The sequence below is a fragment of the Schistocerca serialis genome, chromosome 1 (genome assembly GCF_023864345.2).
Source record: "Schistocerca serialis cubense isolate TAMUIC-IGC-003099 chromosome 1, iqSchSeri2.2, whole genome shotgun sequence".
NCBI classification, from domain to species: domain Eukaryota; kingdom Metazoa; phylum Arthropoda; class Insecta; order Orthoptera; family Acrididae; genus Schistocerca; species Schistocerca serialis.
Window position 1 is genome coordinate 1,160,726,332 of NC_064638.1, and position 18,299 is coordinate 1,160,744,630.

The window sequence follows — 18,299 nt, forward strand, 5'->3', positions numbered from 1 at the left end:
AAGGTCATCAGTCCTGAAGCTTACACACTACTTAACCTAAATTATCCTAAGGACAAACACACACATCCATGCCCGAGGGAGAACTCAAACCTCCGCGAGGATCAGCCGCACAGTCCATGACTGCAGCGCCATAGACCGCTCGGCTAATCCCGAGCGGCTCTTATGGAACATTAGGTTCCAACAACAAAAAAACTTATTGGCTAACATGGTTTAAGAAGGTGCGTTTATTCATACCCACACACTGACTACCGTAAAGTTCGCTGTCCGAACTTCTTCACCGATTATTTTAGTAAGCCGAAGTGGTTAAGGAGTATCATTTGGCGGCTGAGTTAATGATATTCACTTAAATAACGGCAGTGCCCGCAACGTACCTACTTTATGTCCTTGTACATCCCTCTTCAACTAGTATCTACGACTTTTTGTTTTCTAACATAATTGCAATTAGATCTGAAGAGAAAACTCCAGTTTCGGTCAATGGTCCATATTGATCCTTTACTTCCAGCATATAAAAAATCATATTTTGACGTTTGCTGAAATGATGAAAATAATCAGTTCAGCTGTTCGCTCTGTTTCTGATAATGAATAGCTAGGCCCATTAGTCTTTGATGCAATAAGTGTCTGGTTATTTGAAAGAATGTATCCGTATACTGTCACGATGTCCGTTCAGCAATAAATGAAGGTTTAGTTAAGAAATTATAAATAAGATCATGAGATTTTACAACAGAAATGATTTAATCTATCAAATTCTGAAAAAGGAACGACTGATTGACTTCTTGCACAAACACAATTAACGACAGTTGCCGACTCTGAGTTTTAAAACTCCGATTATTTTCGCTGAGAGAAAAGAAAGAGCATGACAAATAGAAAATTTTGTTTATTTTAACCCTGCTGTATTCTTTGGGTCAATATGAGCCAGAACATCCCCATAATATTTTTAGACTTGAACGCTGACGCTATAAGCTTAATGACTTAGTTTTTCTCTTCATAACTTAAAAAAATATCTTTCTATTCCCTTGTTATAGGTTTTTCTGTGATATTTGTGCTCCTTGGGCATATATGACCCTGTTATTTAAGGATTCACAACATGAACAAATATCGATGGAAAAATTTTATTTCTACGTGTCTGAGATACATTTCTTAAGTGTTACTTTTTTTTTTTAAACAACGCAAGTCACTGATCACTTTCAAATTATCAAAACATTATCGCTATCAATGATTTTCTATGTGCGCATGCAGTTCAGGTATCTAAGTGTTGTAATTTCTGTGTGGCTATTACAAAAAAAAAAAAAAAAAAAGGAAGGCAAAATTGGAAGCAACTGAATCTGGTAGTAAGGGAAACGAGGGGGCGTGCTGAAACGTAATATCTCCGAATTTTTTATTTAATAACTATTAAAGCTTTTTAAAATAAAAACAAACGTTGTTAACATTCAATATCTTTGTTATTCGTGTATACATATTTTCAGCCCTCTGTCACTAGAGGGCTCCGAATCGTAGCGCATAACATGGCGGTGTGTAACGTAACTACGTGGGTGCGTGAGAAACAGCGTACTGCAACCGAGTTTCGAATTCTAACTGTTCGTCCACACATGGAGCACCCTCTCCTTCAGCATAACAATGCCAGACCCCACAAGAGCGCTATGACATCTACAGTAATCCGACGCCTTGATTTCACCGTCGTCGAACTTCCTCCATAATGTCCTGACCTGGCCCCATCCGATTTTCATTTTTTCCCAAAAGCTAAAGAACGGCATCGAGGACTTCACTTTGATAGCGATGAAGCGGCGCAAGCAGAAGTGAGGTTGTGGCTCCGTCAACAAAGCCAAACATCCTACAGCGACCATATCAACAAACTGGTGTCACGTTAGGAGAAATGTGATTATCGCCAGGGTGACCCTGTTGAGAAATAAATATTTAGACATTATGAATAGACATAAGGAAGATTCATAACGTTCATTTTACTTACAAACCTTTAAGAGTTTTCACATTAAAAAATTGAAGGTGTTAATTTTCAGGACGCCCTCGTTTTTCCCGAGAAGAAAATCATTACAGCGAAGATCTACATGTGAATCAGAAGGTAGTTAGACACTGATAGTTCACCTGTCAACGTACAACAGGTGCAATTCAAATGGTTCAAATGGCTCTGAGTACTATGGGACTTAACATCCGAGGTCATCAGTCCCCTAGAACTTAGAACTACTTAAACCTAACTGGGACTTAACATCTGAGGTCATCAGTCCCCTAGAACGTAGAACTACTTAAATCTAAGTAACCTAAGGACATCACATACATCCACGCCCGAGGCAGGATTCGAACTTGCGACCGTAGAGATCGCGCGGTTCCGGACTGAAGTACCTAGAACCACTCGGCCACCGCGGACGGCCCGGTGCAATTCCTTCAGTCAAAAGAAGAAAATATCATGTGGAACTTGAACCTTTTCAGAAACTGGAACAGTGTCTAGTGTAAACTGGTCCTACGAGATATGCTATATCGAGAGCCAGTGATATGAAACCCTCGTTTTAAGTTCTTATGAACTACAGTATTCGTAATATTGTGGTGAAAAGACTAATATTAACGCTTAAAAAGTTTGTGGTGGCACCTGGAAAGGAACAAATATAATTATACTTGAAACCAATGATGGTTTGTTATTACTAGTTGGTGTATATAAAGCATATGTTGCGTCAACAGAGAACCTAGAGTAGAAAAAAGTAGAGCCATCTTTCCTTCCGCAATGTCACAGAAACGATTATGTTGCAGGTCACGTGCGTTACGCTGTGATGAAAAATCTTGTCGAAGAGTACGAAGAGCAGTTGATATGTTAGGACGTATAAGCGCTATGTGGGAAAAGTGGGTAGAAGTAGTTTCGAAATTGTATATTCCTGATACAGATGAGCGTATTGAACCTGAATTTAAAATTATAATAACTTGATAATTTTTGAACATAGTACCCTTAAGTATCAGTCGTGTCGTTACGATCCGAAAGAGCAAATGTGTAGATCTATTTTAAGGAACGGAGATGTGTTAAGCCGCTTACTAGAACACCGCGTGCGTCTCTTCTACAGGAAATATGGCCAACTTTGTCCTGCGATCGCTATTTGTTCATGGCTCGTTTCACTTTTTCAGTTTGTTACTTAGGTGTTTCCTCGCAGTGACGCTAGTAAGGTTTAGAAAAGTCAGCCTTTGGACGACCGTATTCATTTGCGTTTCTGCAATCGAACGGTTTTCCCTATTCGGTAGAAGGTAAACAAGAAATGTTTTATTTCTTCTATAATAGTGATTTTGACCCTTTCTTCTTTCGATTTCGCACTTTAACCAAAGAGCAAAAATGGTTCAAATGGCTCCGAGCACTATGGGACTTAACATCTATGGTCATCAGTCCCCTAGAACTACTTAAACCTAACTAACCTAAAGACATCACACAACACCCAGCCATCACGAGGCAGAGAAAATCCCTGACCCCGCCGGGAATCGAACCCGGGAACCCGGGCGTGGGAAGCGAGAACGTTACCGCACGACCACGAGATGCGGGCTAAGAGCAAATTACTTATTTACAAGGAACTTGTATGACTTGCACGTTGTCATTTGCACTTGATAGAAGTAGGTTCCATTCAAGAGTAGCCCTTGCAAAAGCGATTGTCGGTACAGCTCCGAATGATATCTAATTTCTCTAATTTTGTCTTCGTGATCGTTTCGCTACACGTATTTTGGGGGAAAGTAATATGTTTCCGTAACTCTTCTTGGGAACTAAGCTTTAGAAATTTCAACAGAGCCGGCCGAAGTGGCCGTGCGGTTAAAGGCGCTGCAGTCTGGAACCGCAAGACCGCTACGGTCGAAGGTTCGAATCCTGCCTCGGGCATGGATGTTTGTGATGTCCTTAGGTTAGTTAGGTTTAACTAGTTCTAAGTTCTAGGGGACTAATGACCTCAGAAGTTGAGTCCCATAGTGCTCAGAGCCATTTCAACAGAAAATCTTTCAATGATACACAAAGCCTCTCTTGTAACGTCTGTCACTGGAGTCTATTGAGCATCTCTGTAACACGCTCCCGCCGGGATAACGATCCTCTGAAGAAACACGTCGTCGTTCACTGCATCTCTATCACTTCCAATTGATAACGATCAAAATGGTTCAAATGGTTCTGAGCACTATGGGACTTAACATCTGTGGTCATTAGTCCCCTAGAACTTAGAACTACTTAAACCTAAATAACCTAAGGACATCACACACATCCATGCCCGAGGCAGGATTCGAACCTTCGACCGTAGCGGTCGCGCGGTTCCGTACTGCGCGCCTAGAACCACTCGGCCACCGCGGCCGGCTTGATAACGATCACCGAACGATGATCAGTACTTAAGAAACAGTCCGTCGAGTGTTTTGGAAGCCACTTCTTTCATGGATGAATTACATCTCCTTAAGATTCTTCCAATGAATCTCATTCCCACATCTGATTTTTCCTGCTATTTGTGATATCTGTTAGTTCCAATTTAGACCACTCCGAGCCGGCCGCTGTGGACGAGCGGCTCTAGGCGCTTCAGTCCGGAACCACGCGGCTGCTACGGTCGCAGGTGCGAATCATGCCTCGGGCATGGATGTGTGTGATGTCCTTAGGTTAGTTAGGTCTAGTGGACCGATGACCTCAGATGTTAAGTCCCATAGTGCTTAGAGCCATTTGAACCATTTTTAGACCGTTGCTAATGGCTATTCCTGGGTGCTTTTATGGTAGCTGTTCATTCCAGCGATTTACGCCACTAGTGCTGGGGAGAGGGGATGTCATATGGATTCCATATGTTTAGGTTTCCAGAAGTAGGAGGGTTGGAACTTTAATATTGTCATCAATTTATTTACAGCTCGTACAGAATAGATAAGTGTTTCGAAGTTTTACTGACGTTCAAAGTAGTCATCAGCATTGTTTATAACCCGTTGCCAGCGATATGGAAGTCGTAGGATACTCATAGGAGTGCCAGGTGTGTTGATAGTTCGAGCGGCGCGGTCTATTGCCCGACGAATTTGTAGCAGTTCTGAAGCGAATGCCGTGAAGTGTTTCCTTCAGTTTGGAAATCGAGTTAACTTTTTTTTTTTTGGTCATCAGTCTACTGACTGCTTTGATGCGGCCCGCCACGAATTCCTTTCCTGCGCTAACCTCTTCATCTCAGAGTAGCACTTGCAACCTACGTCCTCAATTATTTGCTTGACGTATTCCAGTCTCTGTCTTCCTCTACAGTTTTTGCTCTCTACAGCTCCTTCTAGTACCATGGAAGTCATTCCCTCATGTCTTAGCAGATGTCCTATCATCCTGTCCCTTCTCCTTATCAGTGTTTTCCACATATTCCTTTCCTCTCCGATTCTGCGTAGAACCTCCTCATCCCGTACCTTATCAGTCCACCTAATGTTCAACATTCGTCTATAGCACCACATCTCAAATGCTTCGATTCTCTTCTGTTCCGGTTTTCCCACAGTCCATGTTTCACTACCATACAATGCTGTACTCCAGACGAGGGCTTAAGTCATGGGAGTGCAGTAGGTGGTATAGCGCTTAGCAGCCCCATCAGTCAAACAAATCAGTAACAGCTTTCACTGTACGTACTTGAGCAGCTTGTGCATCGTCGTGCAAAATTAGCAAAATGATGGTCAGGTCCTGCAGAACGTGTCATCACTTCTGTCTCTAAGTTGGTCGTACGTTGTGTTCCAAATATGAACAGCTGAGAGACAGAAGTGAAGACACTTTCTGCAGGACCTGACCATCATTTTGCAGGACGATGCTCAAGCACGTACAGTGAAAGCTGTTACTGATTTGTGTGAGTGATGGGGCTGCTAAGCGCTATACCACCTACTGCACTCCCCTGACTTAAGCCCGCGTGAGTTCAACTCGATTTCCAAACTGAAGGAAACACTTCATGGCATTCGCTTCAGAACTGCTACAAATTCGTCGGGCAATAGACCGCGCCGCTCGAACTGTCAATACAACTGGCACTGCTAAGAGTATCCTACGACTTCCACATCGCTGGCAACGGGTTATACACAATGATGGTGACTATTTTGAAGTTCAGTAAAACTTTGAAACACGTGTCTATTTTTTTACGAGCTGTAAATAAATAGTTGACACTATTAAAGTTCCAACCCTCGTATTTTGACACCGTTATTCACAAGCGAATTGTAATTAGACTGCATGTCTACGGTGTATCGTCTGAGTTGTGGGACTGGGTTCGTGATTTCCTGTCAGTTGAGGGAAAGTCATCGAGTAAATCAGAAGTTATATTGGGTATTCCCCAAGAAATTTGATTGATTTGTGGCAGGGAACTAAACAGCAAGGTCGCCAGTCCCGTAGGGTGAAGGAAGGATGGGAATGGAAGTCGGCCGTGCCCTTTCACAGCCATTTGCCTGAAGCGATTTAGGCAAATCACGGAAAACCTAAATCAGGAAGGCCGGGTGCGGGTTTGAACCGTCGTCCTCCCGAACGCGAGTCCATTGTTCCTTTGCTGTTCCTAATTTACATAAATTGTGTAGGAGACGATCTGAGCAGCTCTCTTAGATTGTTTGTTTGCAGTTAAGTCTGTTATTTACCGTCTCGTAAAGTCATCAGAGCACCAAAACCAATTGTAAAATGATTTAGGCAAGAGGCCTCCATGGTGCGAAAAGTGGCAATTGACTGTAAATAATGAATGGTATAAAGTCAGCCACACGGATACTAAAATGAATCCATTACGTTTCAGTTACATGATAAGCTACACAAATCTAAAATATCTATTCAACCAAATAATTAGGAATTGCAATCACGAATAGCTTAAATTAGAACGGTTAGATAATTTTGTGGGGAAAGCTAACTAAAGAGTGCGCTTTATTGACAGAATACTGCAAGTCTACCAAAGAGACTGCCTACACTACGCTTGTACGTCTTCTGCTAGAGTGTTGCTGTGCGGTATGAAATCCACATCTCACAGTACTGACGGTGGACACTGAAACAGTTCAAAGAAGCGCAGCTCGTTTTGTTCTATCGCGAAACACGCGAAACACGGGAGAGTCACGGATGTGATACGCGAGTTGTGGTGGAAATCATTAAAAGAAGGGTAAGGGTGTATTTCCTCTGAATGTGAAAATATTCTGTTGGCACCAACCTAGGTAGCGAGAAATGACCGTTATAATAAAATAAGAGACATCAGAGCTTGCACGGATAAATTCGTGTATTCGTTTTTCCCGCGCGCTGTTGGACGGACAGAGGAACGGTAGAGAGACAGCTTGAACACGGCCAAATGAACCATCTGCCAGGCACTTAACTGTAAATCGCTGTGGAATCATTTAGATGTAGTGTAGTAGAACAGTAGTGGATCTCTTCTTCCATTTGCGCATATTTCGCTACAGTATTCTTCCGTTGCAACCTTCGTACAGATGGCATAATCCTGCGCGAATAACCTCAGGGAATCACAAATTTTATCCATACTATCTTTAATATAAGTTGTAAATAGTTGCAGCCCTATAAACTCTATTACATTTGTCAGCTTTGTTCCCTTAAGACGCTTTGTGTCCGCAAGGAAGGCCTGATCGAATCACAAATCTGTTGAGATACTCGCCAAGCTCACATATTTTCTGGAGGAATGTATCGAATGCCTTCCTGAAGTCAAGGAACACGACATCAATCTGAACGCCTTTGGCTACGGCAGCCTCGATCTCATGGACAAACAGAGCGAGCTTGGTTTCGCAAGATCTCTGTTTACGGAATCTGTCTTTATTTTTATGGATGAGATTGTCGTGCTCCAAACGTCATAATGCGTAAGCATTAAATGTGTCCCACAACTCTACAACATATTAACGTTAGCGATACTTGTAGCACCGTAAGTCCGGCGGCCGTCCTTGACAACGGAACTGACCTGCCCTTCTTTTCAATCGCTAGGTATGCTTCGTTGCTCTTGTAACCTGTTGTAAACAACCGCTAGAAGGGGACTGAATTCTTTCGCCTAATCACTGTAGGTCCGCAGTTCGTGGTCTTGGGGCAGCGTTCTCGCTTCCTGCGCACGGGGTCCGGGGTTCGATTCCCGACGGGGTCAGGGATTTTCCCTGCCTCCAGATGACTGGCTTTGTTGTGTCGTCTTCATCATCACACTTCATCCCCATTACGGTCGGAGGAAGGCAATGGCAAACCACCTCCACTAGGATCTTGCCTAGTACAGTGGTACGGGTCTCCCGCATCGTTCCCTATGCTCGTCGGAGTATGGGATCTCATAATGATAATCAATCACTGTAGAGCCACATAGGTACCTCATCCGTTCCTACTGCTTTTACAGTGCTGAGTCGTTTTACTTGGTTTTCTATTCCGCGGTCGCTTATCTGAACACCTGTCCTTCCAGCATTTGTGCGATTATTGAAAGGAGGAACCGCATTAGGGAGAAACAATTTTGGAAGACGAAACAACATACGAACAAATATATTTGTAGCGCCTCCAGTTATTCAGGTGGGATCGTAAGTACTTGGTTCACAATTGGTTGTTTCTGTTAATGATTAGTAGCGTCTAAAGTGGCCTAGAACATTCCCCTACCGTGTTGTTGGGTTGGGTTGGTTTGGGGGAAGGAGACCAGACAGCGAGGTCATCGGTCTCATTGGATTAGGGAAGGATGGGGAAAGAAGTCGGCCGTACCCTTTCAAAGGAACCATCAGTACCGTGTTGTCAAATGAAGTTTTGTGTACGTGCTACACACCAAGAAGTAAGTAAAGCGGAAATTTCTGGATCTTGAGACTGCAGTTTACAGCTGCGCCTCTGATATTCCTCTACTGGTGCGTATCTATTGAAGATTATTTAAGTTTCATACTTGTTTATTATCATATGCAAAAGTATCTTGCCATTGACTACATAATTAAGGCAATTTTCGTCAGTTACGTGTTGACTATAAGTTGAGACATGTTTTTACTGCCATAAATCACCCCCCTCTGCTTTCCGTATTATTATCATTTGTCGCCTTTAAATCTGTGCTTCCATATTATTTTACAATCTCATTTTCAAACTCATCTGAATCCTTCATTTACTTATCATTTCTTCCTATTTCTCCTATTTTATATTTTTAATTGGAAAAAAAGTTAATAAGTGACCCCGAAGATAATACGATTGGAGTAGACTAATCAACGTAGAATTTCGATGTGAAGTTACGGTTTACGAGTAATCGTAATTACAGAGGAAGCATTTTTAATCACACAAAAATAATTACAAAAATGAAATACCATGGTACGTTCACATAAAGCTGTCCCAATACATTTAATGGCAGGATTAACGAGCAAACGAAAATAAATTTGCTCAGAGGGTTTCACGCATTTCGCACTGCCTTTCGGCCCAGCGTAAAATACACAAGCCTGCAAAAACATAGCTATAAAATCTGGCAGCACAATTCTCTTGACGATTCCACCTCTTGGGGCCAAAATCGGATTGGCATCGTCGATCAAGCTGATTTTGTTTACGTGACGGTGCCACTTTCACCTCGTGATTTTGGGATAATATATGGCTTCCTCTGTTTTAATCAGATACGAATGTGGTTTTTACGGACCGAAATCGATGGCTGGCAAAAATTTGTGTGTGACAATAGAAATGAAAGAAAGAAAATCTATACTTCCTGGAACACCGCTACGCTTTTAAAATTGTACGGATATTTTCAGGAAGAAAGAAAATCTATACTTCCTAGAACACCTCTACGCTTGTACAATTGTACGGATATTTTCAGGAAGGTGGACCAACGATACAGAAAACTTTGGCACAACTGCATGAAGTGTTCGGTACGGAAAAGATAGCGAGAACAGTTGGTAAAACCCCTGACCTAGCACATCTGACCTCTCTCTTTTAGCTACAGGAGTCCGTTGAAGAGATAGATGAATTGAATTAATTATCACTCACTGAAAGGACTATTGTAGAACACTGTGATCGCCTTTAGTACGATTTCCAAGGCAGCGCTATTTCGCATTTCCTATTAATCAATCAATGTTTCCACATCAACTTTGGCTGTTTTGACTAATAGATCATTTTGCTGTTCTTCACCTGGATTAACGTATTTCGTTACAAATACAGAAAACATCCACAATCCACTTTTTTTAAATCTACTCCATAAATCGATTTTCGAACCTTTTCAGACTCATCTTCAGATGGTGTACAAGAGGTTAAATGACTATTTCAAAGCGTAAGGATGGGTGCTGGCTCTGTGACAAGAAGATGGAACATGCTTTAATGCACCACCACGAGTACTGTTTATGTAGCGATTTGGATCCAAAGAAGAACTCTATATCTACCGGGACAGTATGTGTGGCTCTGTTATTAATATACATCTGTCAGCTTCCATTGTGATGTGCAGCTGGTAACACATCGCTCACTTATCACAGGAGATGTATGTTTATACATGGTAGTTATGAAAATTTGCCACCTGTCAGGGTAGCCGAGAGCGCTAAAGCGCTGCTACCTGGACTCGGGTAGGCGGGTCGGCCACAGATCGAATCCACCCGGCGGGCTAACGACGAAGGCCAGTGTGCCAGCCAGTCTGGATGTAGTTTTTAGGCGGTTTTCCACATCTCACTAGGTGAATACCAGGCTGGTCCCCACGTCCCGCCTCAGTTACACGACTCACAGACATTTGCAACACGTTCGCACTGTTTCATGATTTACACTGGATGCAGACACCTGGGGTGCACTATTTCTGTCCCGGGGGGTATGCGGTGACGGCAGGAAGGGCATCTGGCCACCCCTTAAGCATTAATCATGCCACATCAGTCTTTAAGAAAGCAGACCCTGAAACTGAGGATTAATGCTTCAAAAGAGAGAGTTACGAAAATTTACCAACATCCAGCGTGTGATGTGCAGCTGTTGCGTGTTACAGAAATCTTCATACAAAATTATAAGACAGGCCAACTTTTCTCGGAGACATTATTTTTGTTTTTGTTTGCATGTAATGAAGTCGATGTATAGGCAAAAACTCTAATCAAAATTGGCTTTAACATAAATGCTCAAAATTTAGATCAGTAAATAAATTACTATAAGAACAAACTTAAAATGATCTGATACCCCATTTTCATTCTTACATTAACGTAGTCTATAATACAATCAATTTATGGACAAACACTTTAATCAAAACTGGCTGTAATATGAATGGCCAGAAATAAAGTAATGTTCTAGTATTAACAGAGAATTGCACCTGTTTGTAGGATAATGAACTTTACATTTACAAACATGATCTGGAATATTTGTGAAGGTAGATACTGTACATTGCAGCTAAAGGTAGTATGTATATACTTATTGATTTATTTTGACAACAAAGGGCTTGGCCATTTAGACATATAGTACATGATTTATGTCATGGTAAGATATTTACGTTGACATCAATGTAGTTAGAATATAAGGACTGGGTAGAGGGCTGGGGTGGGGGGAACTGGGTGAAAAAAATGGCTCTGAGCACTATGGGACTTAACTTCTGAGGTCATCAGTCCCCTGGAACTTAGAACTACTGAAACCTAACTAACCTAAGGACTTCACACACATCCATGCCCGAGGCAGGATTCGAACCTGCGACCGTAGCAGTCGCGCGGTTCCAGACTGTAGTGCCTAGAGCCGCTCGGCCACCCCGTCCGGCGAACTGGTTGACTGATTAGCTGTTTTGATTAGTAGGTCTTTGAAATTATGAAGGAAAAATTTCGTTTCTCAGTTCAGCCTTGACATTGAGTAAGGGGGGGGGGGGCTGCATTTGTGTTGATAAAGATTTCGATGGCTTCATATATAGATCAAAAAAAGTTTGGATCACCCTGGTTCCCAGAACTCCTGAAGATAGACGTTGATTGTGCATGTTGTATCACAGACATAGTCCCTTTCACTGTCACTAAACCCGTCCAAAGATGTAAACAACCATGCATGAGCAGCGCCTATCAGGCGGAGGGGGTCCGATAGCCGATCAGTTCCAGTCATTCCACCAGGAAGGAGGTACACGGCTCGTGTTGTCTGTAGTTCAGCCATGCCTAGACGGTCAATACCGCGGTTCGATAGCGTCCGCGTTGTTACTTTGTGCCAGGAAGGGCTCCCAACAAGGGAAGTGTGCAGGCGTTTCGGAGTGAACCAAATCGATGTTGTTCGGGTATGGAGGAGATACAGAGAGGCAGGAACTGTCGATGACATGCCTCGCCCAGGCTGCCCTATGGCTACTACTGCAGTGGATGACCGCTACCTACGGATTGTGGCTTGTAGAAACCCTGATAGCAACGCCACCATGTTGAATAACGCTTTTCGTGCAGCCACAGGACGTCGTGTTACGACTAAAACTGTGCGCAATAGGCTACGTGATGCGGAAAATCACTCCAGACGTTCATTACGAGGTCCATCTTTGCAGCCACGACACCATACAGAGCGGTACAGATGGGGTCAGCAACATACCGAATGGACCGATTAGGATTGGCATCAAGCTCTGTTCACCAATGAGTGTCGCATATGCCTTAAGCAGACAATCGTCGTAGATCTGTTTGGAGGCAACCCAGTCAGGCTGAACGCCTTAGACACACTGTGCAGTGAGTGAAGCAAGAGGAACGTTCCCTGCAGTTTTGGGGTGGTATTATGTGGGGCCAACGCACTCCGCTGGTGGTCATGGAAGGCGCCGTAACGGTTGTTCGATATATGCGAATGCAATCCTCCGACTGATAGTGCAACCATATCTGCAGCATATTGGCGAGGCATTCGTATTGATGGATGACAATTAGCGCCCCCAATCGTGTTTATATTGTGAATGACTTCCTTGAGGAAAACGACATCGCTCGACTAGAGTGGTCAGCATGTTCTCCAGACATGAACCCTATCGGACATGCCTGGGATACATTGAAAAGGGCTATTTATGGACGACATGACCTACCAACCACTCTGAGGGATCTACGCCGAATAGCCGTTGAGGAGTGGGACAATCTGGAGAAACCGTGCCTTGATGAAATTGTGGATAGTATTCCACGACGAATACAGGCATGCATCAATGCAAGAGGACATACTACTGGGTATTAGAAGTGCCGTTGTGTACAGCAGTCTGAATCACCACCTTTGATGGTTTCGCTGTGTCGTGGCCAGTGTAGTGGCGTGGCAAGACAGCCAAGCCACTCGGAGGTAGCCGAAAGGCACGCGTTAAGCTCACGCAGATTGGCGTGAGGTCTGGAACAAGGTAAAGTAATTATCCTATAAAGAAAAGAACGTAGTTCTTGGAATACTTAACTTTAATCCACAATTGGAGAACATCGCTCTTGTTTAGACATTATTACACTGAATATAAACTGGTAATGGCGCCTTGCTAGGTCGTAGCAAATGACGTAGCTGAAGGCTAAACTAACTATCGTCTCGGCAAATGAGAGCGTATTGGTCAGTGTAGCTTCGCTAGCAAAGTCGGCTGTACAACTGGGGCGAGTGCCAGGACGTCTCTCTAGACCTGCCGTGTGGTGGCGCTCGGTCTGCAATCACTGACAGTGGCGACACGCGGGTCCGACGTATACTAACGGACCGCGGCCGACTTAAAGGCTACCACCTAGCAAGTGTGGTGTCTGGCGGTGACACCACAGCCAGCATGCAATGTGCGTTTTCATGAGCAATGAAAAGGGCGGAAATGTTGTTTATGTTGACCTGTATTCCAATTTTCTATACAGTTTCCGGAACTCTCGGAACCGAGGTGATACAAAACTTTTTTTGATATATGTATACATATGATATGTACATCATGCCTCTGTTGGCAAGAGAAATTAATTATAGGTTCTGTTCTGCGCTGTTTGCTGAATGATCGTGTAAGTGTTGCAAACATTTTCTGGAACAGGATCGCAAATGGCAGGTAAAATCGATGTTTGCAGCTCACGAAGATACACCTCACCACTTGCGTTATCCTCAAAGAAGACTGGGCCAATGAAACCACGCAATGACAGATCATACTACACGTAAACACCCTGTAAATCAACGTGTTGGTCCAGGCCTTTGCTTACCCACGTCCTGAACAGTAACTGTAACATCTAAAATGCAGATAAGATACCTCCTTCACCATCCAAAATTTTCGTCTTTTAATATCCGTTGATGAGTTGTACTGTTGTGCTGTACTTTTGATTCTGAAGCTGTAAGCTGTATTACAGAAACTATATTTAATGCGTAATCGATGTACTAGTGTACTGAATTTTGATTTATGTAAGTGATGGTAATTATAACGAAAAATATTGTAAATTGCTGGGTAATAGCAAAGGGAATTTTATTGAAATTTATCGGTAGCAGCGACAGAATGGTATTAGCTGTGCCGTTGTTTATCTTTTCGTGTGGAGAGTCACTGTGATGTTGCGAGCAGAGAGGAGGCAGAGCAGCTTGAGTGATGAAAGAGTGCGGAAGTAAAACTTCCTGGCAGATTAAAACTGTGTGCCCGACCGAGACTCGAACTCGGGACCTTTGCCTTACGCGGGCAAGTGCTCTACCAACTGAGCTACCGAAGCACGACTCACGCCCGGTACTCACAGCTTTACTTCTGCCAGTACCTCGTCTCCTACCTTCCAAACTTCACAGAAGCTCTCCTGCGAACCTTGCAGAACTAGCACTCCTGAAAGAAAGGATATTGCGGAGACATGGCTTAGCCACAGCCTGGGGGATGTACTGGCAGAAGTAAAGCTGTGAGTACCGGCCGTGAGTCGTGCTTCGGTAGCTCAGTTGGTAGAGCACTTGCCAGCGAAAGGCAAAGGTCCCGAGTTCGAGTCTCGGTCGGGCACACAGTTTTAATCTGCCAGGAAGTTTCATATCAGCGCACACTCCGCTGCAGAGTGAAAATCTCATTCTGGAGTGCGGAAGTGTATGTTGGGCGCTCCTGCAGGTGCGGTGTGCAGCAATGCTCGCGCCAGTATAGGCGCGCCTGATTCGTTAATCCGCAAGTATTGAGAGCACGGCAGGAGTGGACAGGCAGAGGAAGCTGCAGTTTCAACTGTTGCCTGCCCCGTAACTACCCGTGGCTCTGGAGACGAGTCGGGGCTCTTCTCATCGAACCGCAGCAGCAGCAGCAACAACGGTAGCTCAGCATTGTCGTCGGCTATATTCATCGTTGTCCGCAGAGCTACAACATCGTCAGGCTGTTAAGTGAAAAACTACAAACTTACGTTGACATTGTCCAGCAACATTTCTTGAACAAAGTATAAATAACTTGAATAATAACTTGGAATACTTAAAACCTGTAGACACCTGTGTTGTCATTGTCCTCAGGCATTATTAGCAAGCAGGGTCCTTTCCATTCCATGCACTCACGTAGTGTCGTAAGAATATGAAAACTGATCAACTATTTACTACCAATTTTGTGTGTTTGCTAATGACCAGTTTCAGTCTAAATTTTCTGCCTCAGTAACCGCTCATTCTTGTATCGCATAACAGAGGCTACTTAAAGTAAATTTCACTGGCAAAACGAATAAATATACAGCACAAATTAAGAGTGCGCAATTTCATTTATTCTGTATTTAGCTTAGCGAGAGACTTCTGCCGCCTCGGTATGTATTTTATAGTTGTTATTTTAAAAGTAGAACCAACTGCTTATTTGCTTGAAATAAATCCAGTTCAATCTTGCAATAGTCAAAAGTAAATTGCTTGCCTTTTTCTAAATTTTGGATTATGTTATACTGAGGTTACTGAAAGTAATTTTTTAACATAACAGAGTTTAAGTTAAGCCAGTCATTCATTTAACCAGTGACGTAATTTAATTTTACTTTCAAAATTTAATATTTCAGAATAAGTAACTGCAAACTCAGTGCTTTCTAATTCATTTATTTTCTTGTGAATTGTTGTGCTGTGGAAAAGCGTGACAACATTCTGTTGCCACCTCAGTGATTATTTTCGTAAATTTCTTTGCCATTACCTTTCTCGAGATTCTGGAAATTCATTGGCCTAGTGGGCTGGCGTCAGTTTAATTACCCTTCTTTTTAGCTAATCAGTGTTTTCTTTGTTTTATCAGTGATGTCTGTAGTAAATATTACGTGGTACCCCTTTCCCCTTGTGCGGTTCGTGAGCTATTGCACTATATTCCACACATTTCAAAAATTATCATCAATATTTAGCTTTAGAATATATTCTTCCTTCATAAGAGTCTGTTGTTCACTTTCCTCCAACTAACCGATATTATTTTCCTTCGGTAACGATAGCCTTACTCACTGTAAAGTTTCATTTGGCACAGTTAATCGCAGTGCAGTAGGCCGATTACGAAGGGGGAGGTTATACACCGATGGCTTGAAATTCATTCCGAATACGGTAAATTGTCGTTTTGACTCCATCATGTTCTCGTAATTCCAGTACCACTTCAATACAGCCTTGCGTTGCTCAAACGACATCTTACTCCACTCATTGCTGCACTGTCATCTGCAGGAAAATGCGGACCAAGATCTGTCGAGAAAACAATGGACTACGTTACCGTGCAAAATTGCAACGATATGTCATTTTGTTCCAAACAAATTAACTATCAAAGAGTGTCTACTTCTTTGTGTGCGTGAATTCCTAAGGGACCAAACTGCTGAGGTCATCGGTCCCTCGACATACACACTACTTAAACTTACTTATGATCGAAGCAGACGAAAAGAATTAAAATTTGTGCTGTGGCTGTTACACGAACTAGGGTATTTTTCCTTACCAGGCAGTAATGCTAACCATTACACTACCACAGCACAGTGGTCAACATTGCTGCACGAACTACCTAAGCTGAGTGCCCTCCCCAACACAGTTTCATTTTCCCTTACATATTGTCATTACTTCCAGGGCTCTCCGATACTGGCAAGCACCCCAGCATTGGACGTAATGGGTCGTCCTTGTACCATTGGTAATCTTACAGATCTTATAATTAAATGTTTCCCTGAGACATTTAAGTCTCTTTTTATTATCTACTCAGGTAATTCGTGCAGCAATGTTGACCATTGTGCTGTGGTAGTGTAATGGTTAGCCTTTCTGCCTAGTAAGCAAGGAGATCCGGGTTCGAGTCTCCGCAGCACCACAAGTTTTAATTCATTTCGTGTGCTTAGATCATTATCGTAAACTGAAATATCTCAGGTAATCATTTAATTATAAACTAACTTGCGCTAAGAACAACATACACACCCACGCCAGAGGGAGGACTCGGACCTCCGACGGGAGGGGCAGTGCAATCCGTTACATGGCGCCTCAGACCGCGCGGTCACTACGCGCTGCCGAATTTTTTTGGACCCGTCTGTATAGATGTCCAATCAGGATAGCCGAGGCCAGCTTTTTCCGGCTGTACGCAATGAAAAATAACTCGGGCCGCATGTACTGAACAAATAGCTACGTAAACAGAACTAAACCAAGTTGCAGAGTACTGAGCCATAGAGCGTATACCAAGCTGACAAAGGGGGGCGGGGGGAGGGGGGGGGGAATCTTACCATACAGCTGGTGGGACTGGTTTGCGCTCGTAGCTTGAGGTAGTCACACTCGCCTAGCGGACGAACCGTCGTGTGTGTACGCGAGTGAGAGTGCTACGTTCTGTTCGAGGTGGCGGACAGCCAAATCACTACCAAATGCAAGTCTGTATCTACATAAAAAAAATGGCTCTGAGCACTATGGGACTTAACTGCTGAGGTCATCAGTCCCCTAGAACTTAGAACTACTTAAACCTAACTAACCTAAGGACATCACACACATCCATACCCGAGGCAGGATTCGAACCTGCGACCGTAGCGGTCTCGCGGTACCAGACTGTAGCGCCTAGAACCTCTCGGCCACTCTGGCCGGCTATCTACATCTATATCCACGTCTACATCTACACGACTGCTCTGCAAATTCATAGCTGAAATGCCTGACAGTGGCTTCTGCTCTCGAACAGCGCGCGGGAGATTTCGTGTAGCGCGTTCATATGGCGAGAGTTGGGAACAAGTACTGCACCCAGGAACATTCGCAAGCATGATAGTGTTGGTTGTCCAGGTGAAGACTCTACGCTCAGCGGTCAACGCTGTTGCGACACTGTACTCATTTTAAACGTGAGTCTTTTCAGGGGTGCATTTGGCCTTAACTTCATTTTTTAATAATGCGCAGCCACGTCGAAATGCGCAGGTGAAACGAGAGGATATTCGGCGAATGGACTGGCCTGCCGGTTACCTCGACTTCAATCCCATAGAGCACGTATGTGATGCGTTGGGGAGACGTATTGAAGCACGTTCACGTGCACCAACGATCGTTCAGCAGCAGCCAACCGCTGTGATGGAGGAATGGAACAGCCTATCACGAGAACTCCTTACCAACATTGTGGACAGCATGGAGCACGCTGCACAGTATGCATTGCCATTCGTCGTTACCATGAACCCTATGAAGAACCATTTTCCGCCTTTTG

General features: G+C 43.5%; 1 protein-coding gene and 1 non-coding gene across 2 annotated transcripts in view; one reads left to right on the top strand and one right to left on the bottom strand.

Annotated features, from left to right (window-relative positions):
* Positions 1-18,299, top strand: part of LOC126456182 (delta and Notch-like epidermal growth factor-related receptor) — a 554,374-nt gene that overhangs the window by 18,452 nt on the left and 517,623 nt on the right. The gene's annotated exons all lie outside the window — the stretch shown is intronic.
* On the bottom strand, positions 14,360-14,434 carry Trnat-cgu (transfer RNA threonine (anticodon CGU)). Its single transcript has one exon. It is a non-coding gene; the product is annotated as a tRNA-Thr (tRNA).